The sequence below is a fragment of the Maniola hyperantus genome, chromosome 6 (genome assembly GCF_902806685.2).
Source record: "Maniola hyperantus chromosome 6, iAphHyp1.2, whole genome shotgun sequence".
NCBI lineage: Eukaryota > Metazoa > Arthropoda > Insecta > Lepidoptera > Nymphalidae > Maniola > Maniola hyperantus.
Genome location: NC_048541.1, coordinates 1,539,996 through 1,562,615, shown reverse-complemented (window position 1 = coordinate 1,562,615; position 22,620 = coordinate 1,539,996). Strand labels below are relative to the sequence as shown.

The window sequence follows — 22,620 nt, the reverse complement described above, 5'->3', positions numbered from 1 at the left end:
CAGGGACAATTTGGGAATTTATAATTTCTAAATTGTCTCAGGTCTGCGGGTTGATTCGCTGACTAGGCTTAATGGTAGCCATCAAGCTCATTTGACATTGCTTAGTTCAACATCACTGCTTCAGTGCGTAATATTAAAATAATTTTTCATACAAAACCTTCAATGGACTAAAAATAAATGTCAAATGAGCTCTGTCACTGAGTTAGCTAATCAGTAGGGCTGGGCTCTTGAGAAGCTTCGGTCGTGGTTAGTTTTCACCCTTACACCACTCATTTTACCCCCTTAGGGGTTGAATTTAGAAAAATCCTCTTAGCGGATGTCTATGTCATAAAAGCTATCTGCATGCCAACTTTCAGTCTAATCCGTTCAGTGGTTTGAGCCGTGCGTTGATAGTCAGTTAGCTTGTCCTTTTATATATTTAGAATTTTATAATCGGACTTTTATAACTCAATTAGTTAATAAGATTTCACTTATTGTATTATTTCTTGTTATAAATGTAATTCTATTAATTTTATTAAATATCTACTTGTGCCCACTCTATAATCTTCTTATGTGTGCTGGGGACTTAATGAATGCTGCATAATTATTATTTATATCGTACCTATCTAGACTTTGATGAATTTAACGCATATACCTTCATCATAGGAGTATCATTTTATGTAATGACTAGCTTATGCTCGCGACTTTGTCCACGTGGACCACACCAAACCCCTATAGCCCCTTAGAAGTTGAATTTTGAAGGAAAAATCCTTTCTTAGCGGATGCTTACGTCATAATAGCTATCTGCATGCCAAATTACAGCCCGATCCGTCCAGTAGTTTGAGCTGTGCGTTGCGCTGTGCGTCAGTCAGTCAGTCAGTCAGTCATCTTTTCGTTTTATATATTTAGATTCCAATGGAAACAGAATTGCGGTTAAACTACGGTAACGAACTAATATAAAATATTTTAGTAAAATAACGTCAAGCATTTTCTTTTTTCCTAAAATAAATGCTTACTTGCACAAAAAATATATTTTATTCCGTGGTATTTAGAAAATCACATTCCGACATGCATACAGAAACATAGGTTTAATTTCGGAACCAAATCCAAAAGACGAACGAAAATAAAGCCCAGATGGGAACACTTCACTTAATTCGCTAAAACAAGGGTCAAAACATACAAACTCAGTCAGTTCCGGCCGACATGTGCTCCGAACTTTCTTTACGACACTCCATACTGAAACGTAATAACCATGACGCCCAGACATATCAGGGAAGTTTAAATAGCCCTTAACAATCATGTAATAGCAGCGTAAATTGCTTAATTGCGACTCAATTTAAAGTGGTCCTGTTTTAAGATGTTATGAGAGGAAGGCCGGTTGCACGGAGCATGCGCCCTGGTCACTGCAGCTTGGTTCTGAAACGTGTTTTGGATCTTCACTCCTGTCAGTCGATAGGCGACCGTCGTAGGGGGTGGTCGGTTCGGTTTCACCCCTACAAATCGTATTGCATACGACCGATCGTGGGAATCGACGAACTGATACTCGTAATGTGTGAATAGTCAAAAAAAAATCTGTCTAAATTTTAACTAATACTAATTGCTAGTACTTAAATGTGTTTTGAACAATGTTTTGAAAAAAGGTGGGAGCTTTTTTGAAACCTGGAAAACGGTAAGTGACATCGCTTAATCATTTCAGGAAAAACGTAATTGTGTTGGAAAATATGCTTGGGGCAATTTGTAAATAAAATGTTCGAGGCATTGAGCTAATGCTATACATATTTTTTGTAAGGAAAGTTACATTTCGTTATTTTGGCGTAGCACCTCTACGGAAGCTCTACGGTTTTTAAGTCTGACAGAAAATACGGAATTCGGGATTGTGGGTATCGTTATTTCCTTCATCTTTAGTCGTTTATTTATAATCTATCAAAGTGTAACAGGCAAAGGCAAAGCTGCTGGGAGAAAATGTTATGAGAGCTTTACGCTCAAATGTTTTATTTTTCCAATTTTCCTCTAATCACTTGATCTCGTTTTGTGAAATTAAATCGATTAGCGGTAGGATACATCGACTAAGGTATTGTTTACTTTGTTATTAAATCAAATCACTGATTTATCGGCTTCGGCGGTGATTTCAAAAATCAAATTATCTATTTTTTTTTATTTTTTTCTTCTTATTAATTGTACAGGTTTCTTACATTTCTATCCCGCCAAACTGGTGGGCCAGTTTGTGTGCGAGTTGTATGCATAACTTACTACTTTAAAGACATCGCTTGTATGAATTTGTTTGTTCTCAATAGAATCTACATTCCAAACTCGTGGAACGTAATTTTAATGATCAGAAAATTATACTGATAAATAAGTTATGACAATAATTAAATGACACGAAAAAAAGATGTTTAATCGATCAATTATATCATTTATTGATAATTGATCATAATCAATCATCAATTATTAATGATCGTGATCATTATTTTCTTGGTGAAAACCGTGATTGATTATTTAGTTATCCTCATTCCTTCGTTCTGATGCCTCTGAGCTCTGATATAATTAAATCAGAGTAATACATTATCATTATATCACAGGTTGTTCGGCTACCATGTTGGGTCAAAAATAGGTACCTAATAGGCTTTTCTATCAAAAAAATTATCAGTAGGTAGATACTAGTGTGGTGTAAAAATAAAATGAATACAAAATATGCTAATGCATTTTTGTATCCCACGAGAAAATCGAAAAGTTTGATAGGTGTATTTTTAATTATTTATTCTGATACAAGTTAGCCCTTGACTGCAATCTCATCTGGTGGTAAGTTATGATGCAGTCTAAGACGGTAGCGGGCTAACCTGGAACGGGTAGTTTTTATTAAGCCCATACCCCTTTTGGTTTCTACATAGCATCGTACCGGCACGCTGAATGGAAGTCATAGAGCTTATTTTATATTATTTTTAAATAAAAAGCCAAGTTAAGTTGCGCTGATGTACACTTACCGGTAAGTTCTTGTTAAGTCCTCGTTGTTTCAACGCAGGGTGCCCCTGTAAGTTAGTTAGACGAACTTTTCTACCGCTTCGGGTAACGGGTAACGGTAGAATAAAATAGGTTCTTCATTATGCAAGTTTGATATTATAAGGTTTACGTTCTTTAGGTACATTTTTAGGATTCCGTACCTCACTTTGTTGTCTGTCTGTCTGTCCGTCTATCCGTCGTGTCAGTCAACAAAACCAAGAAAACCTATAGGATACTTCCCGTTGACCAAGAATCATGAAATTTGGTAGGTAGGTAGGTCTTATAGCACAAGTAAAGGGAAAAAGTTTTAAAACCGTGAACATCGCAGAAAAAAATTAAATGTTTTCAGCAACATATGCCATGCCCGCGACTTCGTCCGCGTGGATTTAGATTTTTGAAAATCCCGCGGGAACTCTTTGATTTTCCGAGATCAAAAGTACCCTATGTCCTTCCCCGGGATGCAAGCTATCTCTATACCAAATTTCATCAAAATCGGTTAAACGGATGGGCCGTGAAAAGCTAGCAGACAGACAGACAGACAGACGGACAGACAGACAGACAGATATACACCCTTTCGCATTTATAATATTAGTATGGATTTGCAATTTTTAAAATTAGATAACTATACATAGTGGGATATCATATGAAAGGGCTTTTACCTGTATATTCTAAAACAGATTTTTTATTTTTATGCATAATAGTTTTTGATTTATCGTACAAAATGTCGAAAAATATCGCACTTGGCCGGTCTTTTTTAAATACTAGCTTAGCTAGTGGTGACCGCCTAGTATTTAAGAGGTCGGGAGAGTTCGGGGTTCGATCCATGGCATGCACCTCTAACTTCTCAGAGTTCTAATTTTTTTTTTTTATTCACATACAAGTTAGCCCTTGACTGCAATCTCACCTGGTGGTAAGTGATGATGCAGTCTAAGATGATAGCGGGCTAACCTGGAAGAGGTATGGCAGTTTTTAGTAAACCCATACCCCTTTGGTTTCTACACGGCATCGTACCGGAACGCTAAATCGCTTGGCGGCACGGCTTTGCCGGTAGGGTGGTAACTAGCCACGGCCGAAGCCTCCCACCAGACCAGACCAGAAATTTAGCAATTATAAAATTCCAAACCCCTGCCAGGAATCGAACCCGGGACCTCCCACTAATAAGACCACAGCGCTCACCACTGCGCCAGGGAGGTCGTCAAAAATATCACTTTATTAGAGGTGACGGAAAATCTCATGAGAAAACCCGTGTGCCTGAGGGTTTTCCATAATGTTCTCAAAGGTCTCTTCTGAAATTAAATGGAAATCTCTATACATAAAACACAAAAAATGTTTCCGCCTATGGCCATTATAGACTTTGAAACCATCCAACCGATGTGCCCCAAACTAATTTCATTAGAAAGGCAATAATGCGAAAATAGGCTCAGAGATTTTTTTATCGTATTAGCACACGCTGGGTATCCGCTAGTGTATAATAACATTTGATGAAAGAATCAAAAAAAGCTTGCATTATAGGCACGAGCATCAGTACCCTTATATAAATGCAAAAGTGTGTTGGTTTGTCCTTCAATCACGTCGCAACGGTGCAACGGATTGACGTGATTTTATGCATGGATATAGATAGAGACCTGGAGAGTTTTTATCCCGGAAAATCAAAGAGTTACCACGGGACTTTTAAAAACCTAACTCCACGCGGACGAAGTCGCAGGCATCGGCTAGTAAAATATAATAGTCCTAATAATAATTCAATTTGTCGCTTTGCGTAGCATTTCTAAATCCCCTCTGTTTACAAAACAGTGGAACGAGGAAACCCCATTAAGAGTTGAAGTTGTAAAGCGCTCGACGTCAAGTGGTTTTTGATTCGTGTTTTCCTATTGTCGTATTAGGGTGGTTTTCATGCAAAAAGCTCGTGTATTTTTTGTTTATGAATTAAAAGAACACATAAATAAACAGACCCTTTACTCACTGTGCAAGTTTTCAAGGAGTGTTAGGGTAGTAATTTCAGACCAGCACTATCAGTACCACTACCCATACTGCCCATAGTATAAACTAGCTTATGCTCGCGACTTCGTCCGCGTCGCGATGTTTGGATGTTTGTTACTCAATCACGCAAAAACGGCTGAACGGATTTGGAATGGAGATCGATTATACCTTGGATTAACACATAGGTTACTTTTTATTCCGGAAAATCGGAGTTCCCACGGGATTTTAAAAACCTAAATCCACGCGGACTAAGTCACGGGCATCAGCTAGTCAAGGTATATTTTACAAATTTTTGATTATTGGGTACAAAACATTATTTTAAAATCTATTAATAAAACTTATTGTGCTGGTTACTATACGTGCGTCTGTAATTAATATAATTTATCATAGCACTGCGGTTTGAAATGGAATAGAAATTTGTCATTTAATATAAATAATTTAACACTAAAACCATTTCATACCAAACCGCAGCGGTTGGTAATCGATCACTGAACAGTGGCGATGAAAATAATTACACACCACATAAAAATATATTATGATAGTTATTAGCCTACTGGTTTGGCTTGCTATTCAGGGCCTTTGCAGTTCGAGCTCGGGTAGGCATCACTAACTTTTCAGAATTCAGAATAACTGATCTATCAACACACAGCTCAAACTACTGGACGGATCGGGCTGAAATTTGGTATGCAGATAGCTATTATGACGTAGACATCCGTTAAGAAAGGATTTTTGAAAATGCAAGCACTAAAGGGGTAAAATAGGGGTTCGAAATTTTTGTAGACCACGCGGACGAAGTCGCGGGCATAAGCTAGTCTATCTAAATATATAAAAGGAAAATGTGACTGACTGACTGACTGATCTATCAACGTACAGCTCAAACTACTGGACGGATCGGGCTGAAATTTGGCATGTAGATAGCTATTATGACGTAGGCGTCCGCTAAGAAAGGATTTTTGAAAATTCAACCCCTAAGGGGGTGAGATAGGGGTTTAAAATTTGTGTAGTCCACGCGGACGAAGTCGCGAGCATAAGCTAGTCTATATAATATAAAAGGAAAAGGTGATTGACTGACTGACTGAATGATTTTCTGACCGATCTATCAACGCACAGCTCAAGCTACTGGACGTATCGGGCTGAAATTTGGTATGCAGATAGCTATTATGACGTAGACATCCGCTAAGAAAGGATTTTAGAAAATTCAACCCCTAAGGGGGTAAAATTTGGGTTCGAAGTCCACGCGGACGAAGTCGCGGACATAAGCTAATCTACTTACAAGAGTAAACAGTAAGATTCCAACCTTTATAGCCTAAGACGTAGCCAGAGTCGACCTACGAATTATTTTACTAGTTACAATAATCCCTTTAGTGGTGGGTAATGGTGGGGAGGCATTTAAAAGCTGTTAGCGCAAGAATCCGGGCCGGAGCTGAGAGCCCGATAAACCCCGGTCCGGATCCGGGACCACGCGCGATTTGTTTAATTAACTACAAGCTGATGCCCGCAACTTCGTACGCGTGCATTTAGTTTTTCAAAAAGCCCGTGGGAACTTTGATTTTCCGGGATAAAAAGTAGCCTATGGCACTCTCCAGGACAAACCAACAAACAAACACACTTTCTTTAACTATATCCATGCAAAAAATCACGTTGATCCGTTGCTCCATTGCGACGTGATTGAAGGACAAACTAATAAATCAAAAACAAACACACTTTCGCAATTATAATATGGCTAGTGTTGAGATTCCAACCTTAATAGCCTAAGACGTAGCCAGAGTCGCCCTACGAATTATTTTACTATCTACAATAATCCCTTTAGTGGTGGGTAATGGTGGGGAGGCATTTAAAAGCTGTTAGCGCAAGAATCCGGGCCGGAGCTGAGAGCCCGATAATCCCCGGTTAGGATCCGGGACCACGCGCGATTTGTTTAATTAACTATTTCTTACACAGGATTGTTTTAATGGATTTGTAAAGTTTGTGAACGTCTTTGCGGCCACTTTGGAGAAGAATCTATTGGTTTATAAGATTTAGGCACTTTAGTTTTTCGGGTTCCGTACCCAAAGTGTAAAACGGGACCCTATTACAAAGACTCATTGCATCTGTACGGCATTCCTTTATCGATAACGACTTCTGCAGCATTCTCACAACCCTGTCTTCTTCTTCCTTACCTTATCCCACCCACGCTACGTGGGGTCGGCACAACATATTGTCTTCTTCTTCCACTCAATTCTGTCATTCGTCAACTTATTATCGCATTTTTCACGCATATCCTCATTCACGCAATCCATCCACCTTTTCTTTGGTCGTCCTCTCATCTTTTTTCCTTCCACATGCATACTTAACATTCTTGTAGTGACATGGCTTTCTTCCCTCCGCATTATATGCACATACCATGCCAGCCTATTACCCCTCATCTTTTCTACCACTGGCGCTATTCTCACAAGCCTGTGATCGTAATGATTTATAACTCAGTTCGCAAGTTTGTAATGGCTCAACTTTAGCCTTTAAGACCACATAGTATGCTTATTATTGTAAATTGTTCATTTCGCAGCGAAACGCAATTAAAACGCAATGACAATTGACATTACAATACTGATAAAGCAGGCTTTGTGTGCCGGCGTCGTTATTGCGTTCCGAATTGGCTCCCGATCGATCTATTCAGGTTGGACATTATTGCTATTTAATTTGTTCACATGGTCACAAAGTATAAAACTAAAAAAAACCCCGACACAAAAACCTTATAAAACACCGGCCAAGTGCGAATTAGGCTCGCGCATCGAAAGTTCCGTACTGCAGTCGAATTTTATGTCATTTTGCATAAGTCAAAAACTATTATGCATAAAAATAAATAAAAATCTGTTTTGGAATGTAGGTACAGGTAAAACCCTTTCATAATAATTATGATACCCCACTTGATATAGGTAGTTATCTTACTTTTAAAAATTGAAAATACGAATTATTAGTTCATGACTACAATTTAATTTTTTTGCGTGATGTAACCACAAATTTACGGTTTTCAGATTTTTTCCCTTCCCTACCTACCTACCAAATTTCGTGATTCTAGGTCAACTGGAAGTATCCTGTAGGTTTCTTGACAGACAGACAGACAACAAAGTGATCCATAAGCGTTTCGTTTTTCCTTTTGAGGTACGGAACCCTAAAAAGGATAATACATTTTTACGCTTTAGAGGGGCTTTGTGTCAGGGATTTTAAAATTTTAAAATTTTATTTTATTTGAACATAAGTTAGACGATAACGTCTGTCTTCTTACAATACGTCCATTATACAGGAATCAGGATGACACATTATTAGATACCAGAATCAACCTAAACAAGCTCGATATATTCAATCATATTTTCGTATATTTTATTTCTCGTAACAATATACGTGATTAAAATAAATTGGCAATTATTGTAGGGACAATAGCAGATATCGGAGGCTTTGTGCGAATCGCGATTGTATTGTGTTGTGCTTCAAATTAGGCCTGATTTGGTCGGGCATCAATCTTCATTATAATAACATACCTGGTTTTCTATTCATTTTGGTATTTATTTTATTTTTTGTATTTTTTATATTGAACTGAAAAAGGTACACTAGTTAAATAAGGGCACCAGCAGGCGAAAGAAAAAATGATTTTGATCAACCTATAATAAAAAAAACCAGCCAAGTTCGAGTCGGACTCGCGCACGAAGGTATCCAGAACATCAGTACCCTTATTATAAATGCGAAAGTGTGTTTTTTTGTTGGTTCGTTGGTTTGTTGGTTTATTGGTTTGTCCTTCAATCACGTCGCAACGGTGCAATGGATCGACGTAATATTTTGCATGGGTATAAATAAAGGCCTGGAGAGTGACATTAGGCTACTTTTTATCCCGGAAAATCAAGGAGTTCCCACGCCCTTATTATGAATGCGAAAGTGTGTTTGTTTGTTTGTTGATTTGTTGTTTTGTTGATTTGTTGGTTTGTCCGTCAATCATGTCGCTACGGTGCAACAGCGCTTACCACTGCGGCAGGGAGTTCGTCATATAATCCATGTTTTTTTTCGTAAGAATAATATCACATCTTACATTTTCAATAACCCTTTCAAAGTTTCCTCAGTTAAAACACAAATTAACAGTCCTTTTGAAACGGACTACAAAGCAGCTTCCATGCATCATCCGTGCTATAGAACTTAGACGCGCTACAAAGGGCCGAGTATTCTTGGATGGGATGAAAGTTTCAACAAAAGACTTGTTTGCCCATCATAATGGGATCTCTTTGGATGATACGCTAATGCATTTATGAGCTTCACTCGTGTGGACGCTTGATAAAGTATGCTTTGTTGTACTGCCGAAAAACGTTTGAGAACCTTTTTAAAAGTCCGTAGCCAAATGGCAAAAAATGGAATTCTTATAGATTCGTCATGTCTGTCCGTCCGTATGTCACAGCCACTTAAAAAAAATTAAAATACGACTGTAGTACGGAACCCTCGTTGCGCGAGCCTGACTCGCACTTGACCGGTGTTTTTTTCGTAAGAATATCACGTCCTACATTTTCAGTACCCTTTTCAAAGTTTCCTCAGTTAAAACACAAATTAACAGTCCTTTTGAAACGGACTACAAAGCAGCTTCCATGCATCATCCGTGCTATAGAACTTACACGCGGTACAAATGGCCGAGTATTCTTGGATGGGATGAAAGTTTCAACAAAAGACTTGTTTGCCCATCATAATGGGATCTCTTTGGATGATACGCTAATGCATTTATGAGCTTCACTCGTGTGGACGCTTGATAAAAATATATGCTTTGTTGTACTGCCGAAAAACGTTTGAGAACCTTTTTTGACGTCTAGTACTAAAGAATACTCATCATCATCACGATCAACTCATTGCCGCCCGGCCCACTACTCGAATACGAGTCTCCGTTCAGAATTAGAAGGTTTCAGGCCACAGTTCACCACGCTGGCCAAGTGCGGATCGGCAGACTGCACACACCGCCGCCACAAAATATTATCTTGCCGCCAAACGATTTAGCGTTCCGGTACAATACCATGTGATTTTAGTCGGTCGATGGGTTACAAAAAACTGCTATACCCCTTTCAGGTTAGCCCGCTTCCATCTTAGATTGCATGATGACTTACCATCAGGATAAGATTGCAGTCAATGGCTGTTGGTCCGTGAAAAGCTAGCAGACAGATAGACAGACACACTTTCGCATTTATAATATTAAGTATGGATTAGTATGGATTACAATTCTTATTACGAATTGTTTAATTTTATCAAATCCCTTCTTTCTTGCAGAGACAGATTGCAAAGTCGCCTTCAAGTTAAAACATTATTTCCCTAGTCTACCCATTTTCTCATTACCCATTCAGTGTTACGTATGCATTTATAAAGAGAGCTAGTGCAAAAATTTACTCCATGTTACAAACATTATAAGCATGATAGATTTTGGGATCGGAAACCAAAATATAAAAGAGATAAAGTTTGTATTTCTGGTAATTTGAACTGAAAAGTGTGCACGCGTTTTTGTCGGCTCTCGTGTTTATTTAATATTAGTGAAGTTATTTATTGAATTACAAACATGTATTAGTTTTCTCTTACCTGCCAGCCCTAACTCCAATCAGAAAATCCACACTTGGCACCAGAAGTGAAAGATTAATTAGATAATACATATATCACAAAAGCACAGTCACCATAAACAACATCACAATGGAGGCCTTACAAGTTTCAATCCAAACAATGACGGAACATTTCAACAAGCAAATGGCGGAATTCCAGAAGAGTCTCCAAGGAGCGATTCCAGCAACGAGCCCTACATCTAATATCACTGGTCAGTTCAACGCTTTCCGTGCATTTGTTTTGTCCGCACTTGCTGGTCTTCAACAGCAAGTCGAAATACTCGCCAAACAAACTGATCAGATGGAGATGCGGAGTCGGCGGAAGATGTTGCTGGTCCACGGCATCCCTGAGGGCACCGACAACAACCTGACGGCCACAGTGACTGCATCTCTGTCGAAACACTTAAAGCTGCCTGACTTGAAGGAAGACTGCTTGAGCCATTGCCGGCGCCTGGGTCAGCCCAAGGAAGATAGGTCCCGGGCTATACTTCTAAAATTCCGGGACCTGCCAATAAAGAACCAAGTCTGGTTCGCTAAAACGGCACTTAAGAACACAGGCATAACTCTGTCCGAATTCCTAACAAAAGACCGTCATGATGCCTTCATGGCAGCCAGGCAGAAGTTCGGAGTTTCAAAATGCTGGACGAGGGAAGGACTCATCATAGTTATCGGCCAAGATGGTAAGCGACATCGGGTGACCTCCAAGGTGGAGGTTAACTCCATCCATACGAACAGTGATGGCCTGGAACCGACACCCACAGCAGCCACTTCCAGTGTCCCTGTCCAATCTGCATCTCAAGCTCCGAAAGTCATTAAACCAGTGGTGAACGAGGCCGCCAGGACGAAAAGAAATGCCAGGAAGTAAGGCTAAGTCTCCTTTTGCTAATCTGGTAGTGTTTGTTGTGGCTTGGTTGTAGACTTTTAACTTGGTTGCTTGCAATTATTAAGTACAGCTACTGCATATTTTGTATTTAGTTTCATATTAGTACAAAATTTCTATGTACTCATTTGTATAGTAGATATTACTCGTAGTTATACTCATAATAATTAATACAAGCAGGTCACCAATTTTCTTTTCGATTCGCTGCTTTAAGGTACCTACTAAAAACAACTTAAAATCTCTTTAATAATCACAAAACATTGTCAAATATTGTGAGTTTACAAAATAAACAAAAACAAACATCAAATGACAATGTCACAAGACTGACAATGACAATACACTGACAGCGTAAATCATTAACATCCTGACAGCCGTGACAGCGTGGTTTTGTCTTACTTCGTTTTAGTCTATGGTAACTCTCAACGCCCGTGGTCTACTAAAGTTACCCGTACGGACTGTGCGCACTTTGTATTAATAGTACACTAAATAATTACGCAGAATACCTAAATGTGACTTTTGCTTTGTAAATAGTAATTTTAAGAAAATATGTGTGATATTATTACCGCTAGCATGCTATAGTTCTGTATTTAATTAGATATGATGCATTTAAATCGAAATAGGTATTTTAGTTAGCTCAGTGTTTTAACTTAGTAGAAGTAGCATAGTCAGCTTAGTGCTTATTGTAATATGATGTAGCAGGATGTAGCCTGGTATCACGCTTCAATGGTATATTTAATATAAAGATATAATATGTTTTAATTAATGTGCTATAAAGCGATCACATCTACTGCTGGCGGGTGAAAGGAAACATTAATTGTAGAAAGACCCGTATACCAAATTGTATTATTATAACTATATATACATACATATATATTATATATTATATATTTTTATAAGGATATTATTATATTAAATACTATTTATTTTATACATAATTTATGACTTCAAACGACACGTCTTATGGAAGTGAACCAGACAATGCCATCAATCTGTCCGACTCTTCAGTTTCGGATGATAGTTACTATAGTATTTCGCAGCCGCTTAGCTCCCTCTTAGATTCCACATTTTCTATATTTCCTAAAAATTTTAACGTTATCCACATTAATGCGCAAAGTATCCCTTCCCATTTCCCTGATCTCCTATCCTCTTTCGATAGTAAAAATATCCACGCAGTTCTTGTGTCCGAAACATTTTTAAAACCATGCTTACCTTCAACCTCATATTGTCTGCCCGGCTTCCATCTTATCCGGAATGATCGTACGGGCAAGGGAGGCGGAGGAGTAGCTATTTATCTCCGTAGCCATATTCCTTTTACTATTCTTGATCAATCTCCTTCTTTGTATTCAGAATCATCAGAACACCTTTTCATACAGGTGCTGTTCGGACACCTAAAGCTGCTGCTGGGTGTAGTCTATAGCCCTTCCCTTCATATTGACTATTTCCATCATTTTGAAAACCTACTTGAACAATTCTCCACATCTGCTGATCACACGATAATAATGGGAGACTTTAACACATGCCTTATTAAAGATGATCATCGAGCGAGAAAACTTAGGGATATAATCAATAGCAGCAATCTCCACATACTACCCACGAATGCAACCCATTATTCCCCTAACTGCACACCATCTCTATTAGATCTAATGATAGTCTCTTCCCCTCAACACGTGGATAATCATGGGCAATTTCCCGCGGAAGCGTTTTCATACCATGATCTGATATTCACTTCCTACAAAATTAGGCCTCCAAAAGCTAAACCAACAGTAGTAATGCGCCGCAGTTTTAAAAATTTTAACAATTCGTTATTTATGTCTGACCTAAACAATATTGACTGGGCTGCCGTATTTAGCGCTAATACAATAGATAATAAGCTGGATATCTTTAATTCTTTACTGACAGGACTTTTTGATGTGCACGCTCCCCTGAGACCCGTCAAATTAAAACACCTCCCTGCTCCGTGGTTAACACCAGAGATAAAAGCCCTCATGAACAAACGTAATAGAGCAAAAAGCAAATATAAACTATGTCCTACAGTTACTAACCGTGAAAAATATAAAAAGCTTCGCAATCGGTGTAGTAAAGTTTGTCGCGATGCCCAGCGTAATTTCATTTGCAATTCCCTTAAAGACTCCAATACCTCCAAAACTTGGAGGTTTCTGAATACGTTGGGCATTGGACGCCAACAAAAAAAGACTCATCGCATCCCGGACCTTGACACACTTAACCAGCATTTCACGACTGCTGGGACACTGGATGGTCAAATAAAACAAGCGACGCTCAATAATTTGAGGTCCATACCTATACCTAATTACCCTCCTTTCCAATTCAGCGACGTAACTCTGGATGAAATGAAGAAACACGTTGTGGCCATAAAGTCGGATGCAATGGGGTATGACGGAATCAGTCGGAGGATGATCCTACTGCTCCTTGATAGCATCGCTCCTATCCTATGTCACATTTTTAACTTTTCTCTGTCCTCGTGTACTTTTCCTTCTGAGTGGGGGAAAGCCTTTGTTATCCCAATACCTAAAACCTCCAATCCGACATCCCCCACACACTTTCGACCAATCTCCATTCTTCCTTTTCTGTCCAAAGTCCTTGAGCGCATTGTTAACAAACAACTGAGTCTCTTCCTTACTAAAAATAACATCCTATCTTCATTTCAATCTGGCTTTAGACCCGGCCATAGCACAGTCACTGCGCTAATTAAAGTCTGCGATGATATACGGAAAGGTATGGATAACAAGTTAGTCACTGTTCTCATTCTCCTCGATTTCAGCAACGCTTTTAATAATGTCGACTTCGACCTACTTCTTGCGATATTAAGTTCCCTGAATGTATCCTCTGACGTAATTAATTGGTTCAGATCGTACCTAAGCGGACGTCAACAATGTATCAAAATCGATGGCAAGTGTTCCACGCTCTCACCGCTCTCTGCAGGTGTCCCACAGGGTGGGGTCCTGTCTCCTCTTCTCTTCTCTATTTTTATTAATACAATCTCCTCGGTTATTTCATCTTCCTTTCATTTTTACGCTGATGATTTACAAATTTACACTTCAGAAACCGTTGAGCGCATTCCAGCTGCAATTAACACACTAAATTCAGATTTGGCCAAGGTTTGCGAGTGGTGTAAGTGCTATGGACTTGCGGTAAATCCGATCAAATCGCAAGTAATCATTATTGGTAATCCCAGAATGCTCTCTAAGCTACATAATCTACCTGCAGTCCGCTTCGATGGTATAGCATTGCCATACAGCAATAAAGTCAAGAACCTTGGCCTAATCTTGGACAATTCTCTCTCTTGGGGTCCACAAGTGGGGGAGGTGGGGCGGAGAATCTTCGCCACTATTGGATACCTAAGACGGTTGAAAAATCTTCTGCCAATAAAAACTAAGATTACGTTAGCTAACACACTTTTGTTGCCAATATTAGACTACGGTGACTCTTGTTATCCGGACCTGACACAAGAACTTTTAAACAAGCTGGAAAGACTACAAAACATGTGTATTCGCTTCATCTTCGGCCTACGAAAATATGATCATGTATCAGAGTTCCGTGCTAAACTAAAGTGGCTGCCAGTATCTCGGCGGAGGGAGATGCACGCTTTGTCGCTCCTATATCGTATTCTGTACTACCCTCAAACACCATCATACTTAAAAGAACGGTTTTCCTATCTTGGTGAGAACCATCAGTTCTCCCTCCGCTCCAGCACCGACAATAAGCTTATGACTCCACACAGCCGCACGGTATACTATGGTAACTCTTTCACCACTAACAGTGTCAAGCTCTGGAATTCTCTCCCAGCTGAAATACGTCAGGCGAAATCCTTAAACACCTTCAAAAATCGTTTGAAGAACTATTATTTATCTATGTAAACAGAATTATGTAGTATATTATAGAGATATGTACATGGGTATATATAATTATATTTATTTGTGTATTATTTGAATGTACTGTGTATGTAGTCTAATTAATAATAATAACTAGGGCCATTTTCGGCTGCCGCACCAACCCGTGCTTTCGTGATTCCTTTCGTCAAAGGTTGCCTGGAAGAGATCGCTTTAGCGATAAGGCCGCCTTTGCATGCTACATCTATTAGAATAAGATCCTGTATTGTGTTTTTTCAATGTTTACTTTGTGTTGTGTGCAATAAAGTGTCAATAAAAAAATAATTTTTTATTTTGCGAAAAACTCGTATAAAATTTTTATATATACATATTTTAATAAGAGTTTCTAGTGTTATGTTAAGATTTTAATCATCATCATAAGTAACCCATCGCCAGCTCACTACAGAGCACGGGTCTTCTGTCAGAGTGTGAAGGACTTTGGTCATAGTCTAACACACTGGTTTGGATTGAATTCAGATTGGCAAACTTCACACACCTTTGAGAACATTCTGGAGATCTCTCACGCATGCAGATTTTCTCACGATATTTTATTTCGATGCAGGTTCGAATCCTGCCGGTTCCGCAATTTTTGTATGTAAGTATTTAAGAATTATGTAGAAATTTCCTTGAACTGTGTGTAGGTAACCCACTATCATAAAAAGATTATAAAGACTATATTCGTATGGAAAGTGCTGGGGAGCGCTAGGGTTACTTCTCTTAAGTTAAGCGGGTTGGTATTTCACTTGAACAAATCACTCACTAGCTCTCGGATTATTTACCGAAGTTATTTTCGTTTTTCCGCCTCTAATCCTCTCTATATCCAATAAGTGCCGGCTTTCTTGAATAAATTACCCTGTGGCAATGAATTTTTCTTTGGACCAAATTCTATTTACATTATCTACTTCGATCTAAGCTGCACTGCGTCCAACGTTAATCTTTTAAAAGCTATTTAAATGTGGAGCTTTTAAAAGCCTTTTTAAAACTTAAACCTATTAGGCTAGACAAGCCCCGTATTGAATTGTTTACATTGGCATTACTATCTAGTAATTACTAGTTTTGACGGTGAATGAAAACTTTGTGGGGAAACCCGCATGTCTGAGAGCTCTATAATGTTCTTAAAGGTGTGTGAAGTCTGCCAGCGTGGCGGACTATAGCCTACACTTTCTTAATTCTAAGAAGAGGCCCGTGCTTATTAGTATGTCGGTGATGGGTTGATCATGATGATGAGGATTCGACGTCACTGGCGGGGTCAAATCTTACAGTACGTGGCAGAAAATATTGCACATCGACCTTTAGAAGGAGATAACGGTTTCGTAGAGCGTTATCTCTGTCGTTGAGACCGACAAAACGTCACATAGGTATAAGCGACAGAGACAACGTTCTACAAAGCCAAAATCTCATTCTAAAGGTCGATGTACAATATTTCTTGCCGGTTACTGTGCCTACATTTGACCCTAGGTAGGGTAAAGAGTATGAACAGATCGTAGATTCAGGATCAAACCGAAAGTTCCCTCACTCTAGTTCACTCTGCTAGAAGTCCCGCAAATTGCTTATGCGTGTGGCCGCCATTTTAGTGACGTCAGCACTAGACTGAAGTTTCGAGCTGATGGTATATTTTTATTTCGGCTAACGACAAAATGACGTCATTTCGATGTTAATGAGACATGGTTCCAGCGCAATAGCAATTTGCGGGACTTATACCATCCAAAATTGTGCTATTCAACTCAAGACAACGTAGTGTATGCAAAGATCGCGCCCTTCCGCATTTCAAAGATAATCAAATATGTCGCGGGGAGGGTTGTCTGACTAAACAAGATAAACCCCGATGTGTTGGCGTGTAAACGTGTAATTCTCGGCTTTGACAACCCTACGCTTGGATGTGTGGCCCAAGGATAAGATTACCGACCAAATGAAGTGTTTATGTTTAACGAAAAAAGAAAAAGAAATAACTTTTATTTTTCAAAGATGTGCCGTGCCGTGCTACACATTACATTACCAGTTACACCTACGGATTCGATTATCCATTCTAGTATCCAAATAAAATTGAATGCTAGTCGCTTGTAGCTTGCACCATTGATACCGTATAATCATTCGAACGCCTTTGCCAGATTTCGTTGTGTCACTAATGATTACCGACCCGCGCCTTCAGACAGACTTTTTTTTTTTTTTTTTTTTATTAAGATACAAGTTAGCCCTTGACTGCAATCTCACCTGATGGTAAGTGACGATGCAGTCTAATGTGGGAGCGGGCTAATCTGGAAGGAGTATGGCAGTTTTTATTAAACCCATACACCTTTGCTTTCTACACGGCATCGTACCGGAACGCTAAATCACTTGGCGGCACGGCTTTGCCGGTAGGGTGGTAACTAGCCACGGCCGAGGCCTCCCACCAGACCAGACCAGAAATTTAGAAATTATAAAATTCCAAATCCCTGCCAGGAATCGAACCCGGGACCTCCCTCTAATAAGACCACAGTGCTTACCACTGCGCCAGGGAGGTTGTCATGTCTTTGGATGTCATGTTAATGAATCATGAGAATAATGACAATGTTATAAAATGTGAAATTTTGTATGTTTATTACACCTTTAATGCTACAATGACTGAGCCAATTTGGTTGAAATTTAAAGTAAAGATAGCTTATACCCAGAAATATTACGTAACCTACTTTTTATTCCGGAAAATTAAAGGATTTCCGCGGGATTCAAAAACCTATAGCCACTCGAATGACTTACATGTTTCATCTAGTATTCCAATAAAATCGAACGCTAGTCGCTTACAGCTTGCGCCATCGATACCGTATAATCACTCGAACGCCTTTCCCAGATTTCGTCGTCTTTCTCTTAATAATATTACTGTACTTTATTACGTCACTAATGATTACCGACCCGCGCCTCCAGACAGGCATTGTATTAAATTACTGCGGATGTCATGTTGAGAATAATGATATTATTAAGTACGATTACATTGTACGGGAGATTTGTACGCGTGGATTACTTATGTCTGAAGAAAATTAACGGAAAATTTTTGGTTTACTTCGAGACCTACAAGCTACAGGTATATTTTTAGGGTTCCGTTCCTCAAAAAGAAAAAGGAACCCTTATAAGATCACTTCGTAGTCTGTCTATAGGTGTATTTTTAAAAGCTAAAGATGCGTGCCTGGTATCGAATTCCGACCTCCCGTATAGAAAGCCGACGTCTTAACCACCAAGCTATCACCACTCACCACTTATCGGAGTTATTTGCGTTTTAAGCAGATAGGTAAATATCACTTGCTTTAACGGTGACGAGTTTCTCCATAATGTTCTTAGTGTTGTGTGAAGTCTGCCAATCTGCACGGCCATCATGGTGGACTATGGGCCACCCGTTTTTTATTATTATTTAAAAGAATATTAGTCATATTAAAATGACTAATATTCCCCTTTCCTCTCCAACTAAGCATCAGGCTTGTGCTAGGAGTAGGTACGACAATTAGTGCAACGGGCGGTGTTTGAATCGTTGACCTTTCGGTTTTCAGTCCACACCTTTACCGGTTGAGCTATTGAGGCTCCTAACCGGAGACCGGTGCTGTAATGAGTTCGCAATGGGTAGATGATAATGACGATGATGATGATGATAAGTCCGTATTTTCTAACTTAATCAAATAAATATCTTTGCCAACCCTATCAAAGATTTTTACGTAGTGAACTTTCCTAATAACTCAAGTAACTTTTATGAATTTCACAAGGGGTTTCATGGTGTTTTATTATGTATTCTTTCCCCCCGCCATAAACGGACGACCTTGATATAAAGACGATCAATATTACAGAGTTCAAATTAACTTAAAATTAAACAAACAAAATTTATCTTTGATAACCCTATCAAAGATTTTTACGTAGTCAAACTCCGTGAAATATTTTCCTAATAACTCAAGTAACTTTTATGAATTTCACGCGGGGTTTCATGATACTGTATTATGTATTCTTTCCCCCCGTCATAAAAGGACGACCTTGGTATAAAGACGTGTCGGATTACTCGACTTGCGGGGTTTAGCTCTGTTCGAGCTACTTTTATCACCATAATACAACCTCGGGATATAGGGCTAAAGTAGTATTGTCGTGGGGGCTTAAAACCTATTCGTAGCGACTGTATTCATATTATTTTTTACTATATTATTTGGCCAGGATTTAGTTTAAAGGTTCGTACGCACCTGAGCGGCGCGGCGCGGCGCTTCAGCGAGCTGCACGTCGCGGCACAGAGCTTCAAAATATCATTTCTATCATTTTGTATGGCGCATATCGCACTAGAGCGGCGCTGCACAGCGCTTCACCGCGCGTTGCCGCGCGGCACGGCTGGAGAGAATATTTTGAAGCGCAGCGAAGCGACGCGCAGTGCAGTGACGCTAGTGCGACATACCCAGCGGCGCGGCACGGCGCTTCGCGCTCGTACGCGAACGGGTATAAAAGTGACGCGAGGTGCCGCGTACTGAAGTTGTAGTGCGGTAGGCACCGTCGAGCGGCCTGAGGTGACGCGTTCTGCAGTCGGACTGAAGCGCCGCGCCGCGCCGCTCAGGTGCGTACGAACCTTAATGGTGACTGAGGATTTACACGTACGATTTAAGCTTCGATTAATTAGAAGATTAAAAGAGTTAAAATTAAAAGAGAGATAATATTAGTTACTAGCTGATGCCCGCGACTTCATACGTGTGGATTTAGGTCCACTTAGGCGCTCTCAGGAAGGCCTATGTAGGATCCATACCTACAGGCTGGTTGATTGATTTAGCATTCTTGTCTACGAAAGCAATTATGAGCAAGTTAAAGTAGGAATCCTTCGTCATCAATCGATAGACATCTGTCGTCTTAGATATAGGTGTCTTGTAGGGACTTCCACACGCCCCGGTTTTGCGCCGCTTGAATTCAGAGGCCCCCTGCAACTCGTTTGACAGGGGGGTGCATAGCGAGACCAATAATTAATCTATGGGGGGGGGGGGGGTTTTGGCCAATGCTACGCTTTCCGGTGCGAGATCGCAAAACTCAACGTCTATCGGTTCTTTTCTTCTAACTATGAATTACACGAACATTCTTCTAGTAATTATTCATTAAAAGTTGGCGTTCTATATTAACTTTGCTTCTACTTTTACGGCTTACCTTGAAGCTTATAAAACTTAGCAGACTGTATAAATTAATTTTCAGTAAAACATCTTCAAAGATTATTTTGTAAGCCAGTTTCAATGTGTAGGTACATACTTATAATAAGTTATAATAAGTATAAAGCTTTATGCTACGTCTACACGTGGGAATATGCTCGACGAATTGAGATGCTATGATATTGTGCATGTATTATTAAATTCATGTACAGTAATGAACATCCACCTTTAGAAGGAGATAGCAAATTTGTAGAGCACTGTCTCTGTCGTACAGACCGACATAACGTCATATAGAGACGTTATGAGTGACAGAGACAATGCTCTACAAAGCCGAAATGTAATTCTAAAGGTCGATGTAACTGTTTCACTGTTCTAAACTCTAATGGATAGCTCATTCAACTGCGGATCATGAGGTGTGGGTTCGAATCTCGGGTCAGGCAAAAAAATATTATTAAAGTTTTCTGTCAGTAAATTCTCTTTAGATCTCTCTCCAGTTATTTCAGACTAGCTGATGCCCGCGATTTCATCCGCGTGGATTTAGGTTTTTAAAAAATCCCGTATGAACTCTTAAATTTTCCGGGATGAAAAGTAAAAGGTAAAGGGCTATATTCCCCGGAATGTTAGCTAACTCGGTACAAAATTTCATCGAAATCGGTTGAACTGCTGGGCCGTGAAAAGCTAGCAGACAGACAAACAGACACACAGACAGATAGACAGACAGGCAGACACACTTTCTCATTTATAATATTAGTATGGATTGGCCGTTTGATTGTGAGAGAGTGCACCTGTGTTTGCGCACACATTCACAAATATGAAATTTACATACTTACTTACATTACATACTTAGCCCAGAAAGAGTCATTATAATTTGTATGAATGACTCACGTTTTGTACGTTGATGTTACTGTGCTAGAAACCTTTCCGCAAATCCCAGCACCAAATGTACAAAGTTTCATAAATATTTTTTTTGGAATAAAAATGCTCTATTCGTGAAGCTTGATCGTCGAGCATGTGTCAGCGTGTGGAGGCAGCTTTACATAATACACAATGTGCACTGTTCGCCGCAAGCGTACATCCATGCGAAGCCTTAGTGCGGGGCACACGATGCGTTGCGGCGGTGGTGCGGCGCCGGAGCGGCGTCGCTGCGTCGTCTTACATAGAAATATCTGTGGCATGTCACACGATGCGCTCCGGCGCCGCACCGGACTTGCAACCACCGAGACGAGGCGGGGAGGGCTGAATGCGTTGCGACGTCGGGGCGGCCCCGGTCAGTTGTTTTTATTAACATACTGTCCAACGCTGCTACGGCGCCGCTGCGACATAACAACGTTGCTGCGTCGCACCGCTCGTGTGCCCGCTGATATGGTGAAATATTTGCGGTGCGGCGCCGCAACGCATCGTGTGCCCCCAGTCTTAGCTGTCAGATCTTAGCGGTTAATTAGAGCGCTACTCGCAAACCGCGAATTAGTGGTTTAATGTTAGGTATTAGGTTCGTCTGGAGGAGCACTATAGTATATAATAATGATAGAAATACTATACAATATACATTATTGTACTTATTTTTGTTATTATTTTATTTTAGATTTTAATATTTTAATATTATTTTATTTATAATTTTTAATAACTTCTGTAATAATATGGGTACATTTTGCCTGAAATAAAGAACATTATTATTATTATTATTATAGTACCTATTATTAACAATGATAATGTGCTCTTTAATTTCCATGAATGGTTTTTATAACTGATATAAATGAATTATTTTAAGGCTTGATAATTACATTGTATTTTTATTTTTTACTAGCTTATGCTCGCGACTTCGTCCGCGTAGACTATACAAATTTCAAGTCCCTATTTCACCCCCTTAGGACTTTAATTTTCAGAAATCCTTTCTTAGCCGATGCCTACGTCATAATAGCTATTTGCATGCCGAATTTCAGCCCGATCCGTCCAGTAGTTTGAGCTGTACGTTGATAGATCAGTCAGTCAGTCAGTCAGTCACCTTTTGCTTTTATATATTTAGATTTATACAGCTAATTATTAATGAAAGGGGTCACGACCTTATCAATGAGTATTAAGACACAGACTCTGGGCGCGATCGAAAAAGAATTAAGGTTCTAAAGAAGTCATTGAAACAAGACAAACAGAATGAGGCTCCATTACACAAACTCAGTGGCCCCTAACCC

The 22,620-nt window shown here is 39.5% G+C and overlaps 1 protein-coding gene across 1 annotated transcript in view; it reads left to right on the top strand.

Moving 5' to 3' along the window:
• Positions 1–1,440: 1,440 nt before the first annotated feature.
• The window catches only part of LOC117982958 (protein O-mannosyl-transferase TMTC1-like), a 180,518-nt gene continuing 159,338 nt past the window's right edge, over positions 1,441–22,620 (top strand). The window contains exon 1 of the mRNA XM_034969400.2: positions 1,441–1,648. The gene's annotated coding sequence lies outside the window, so the exon portion shown is untranslated. The remainder of the gene's footprint in view (positions 1,649–22,620) is intronic.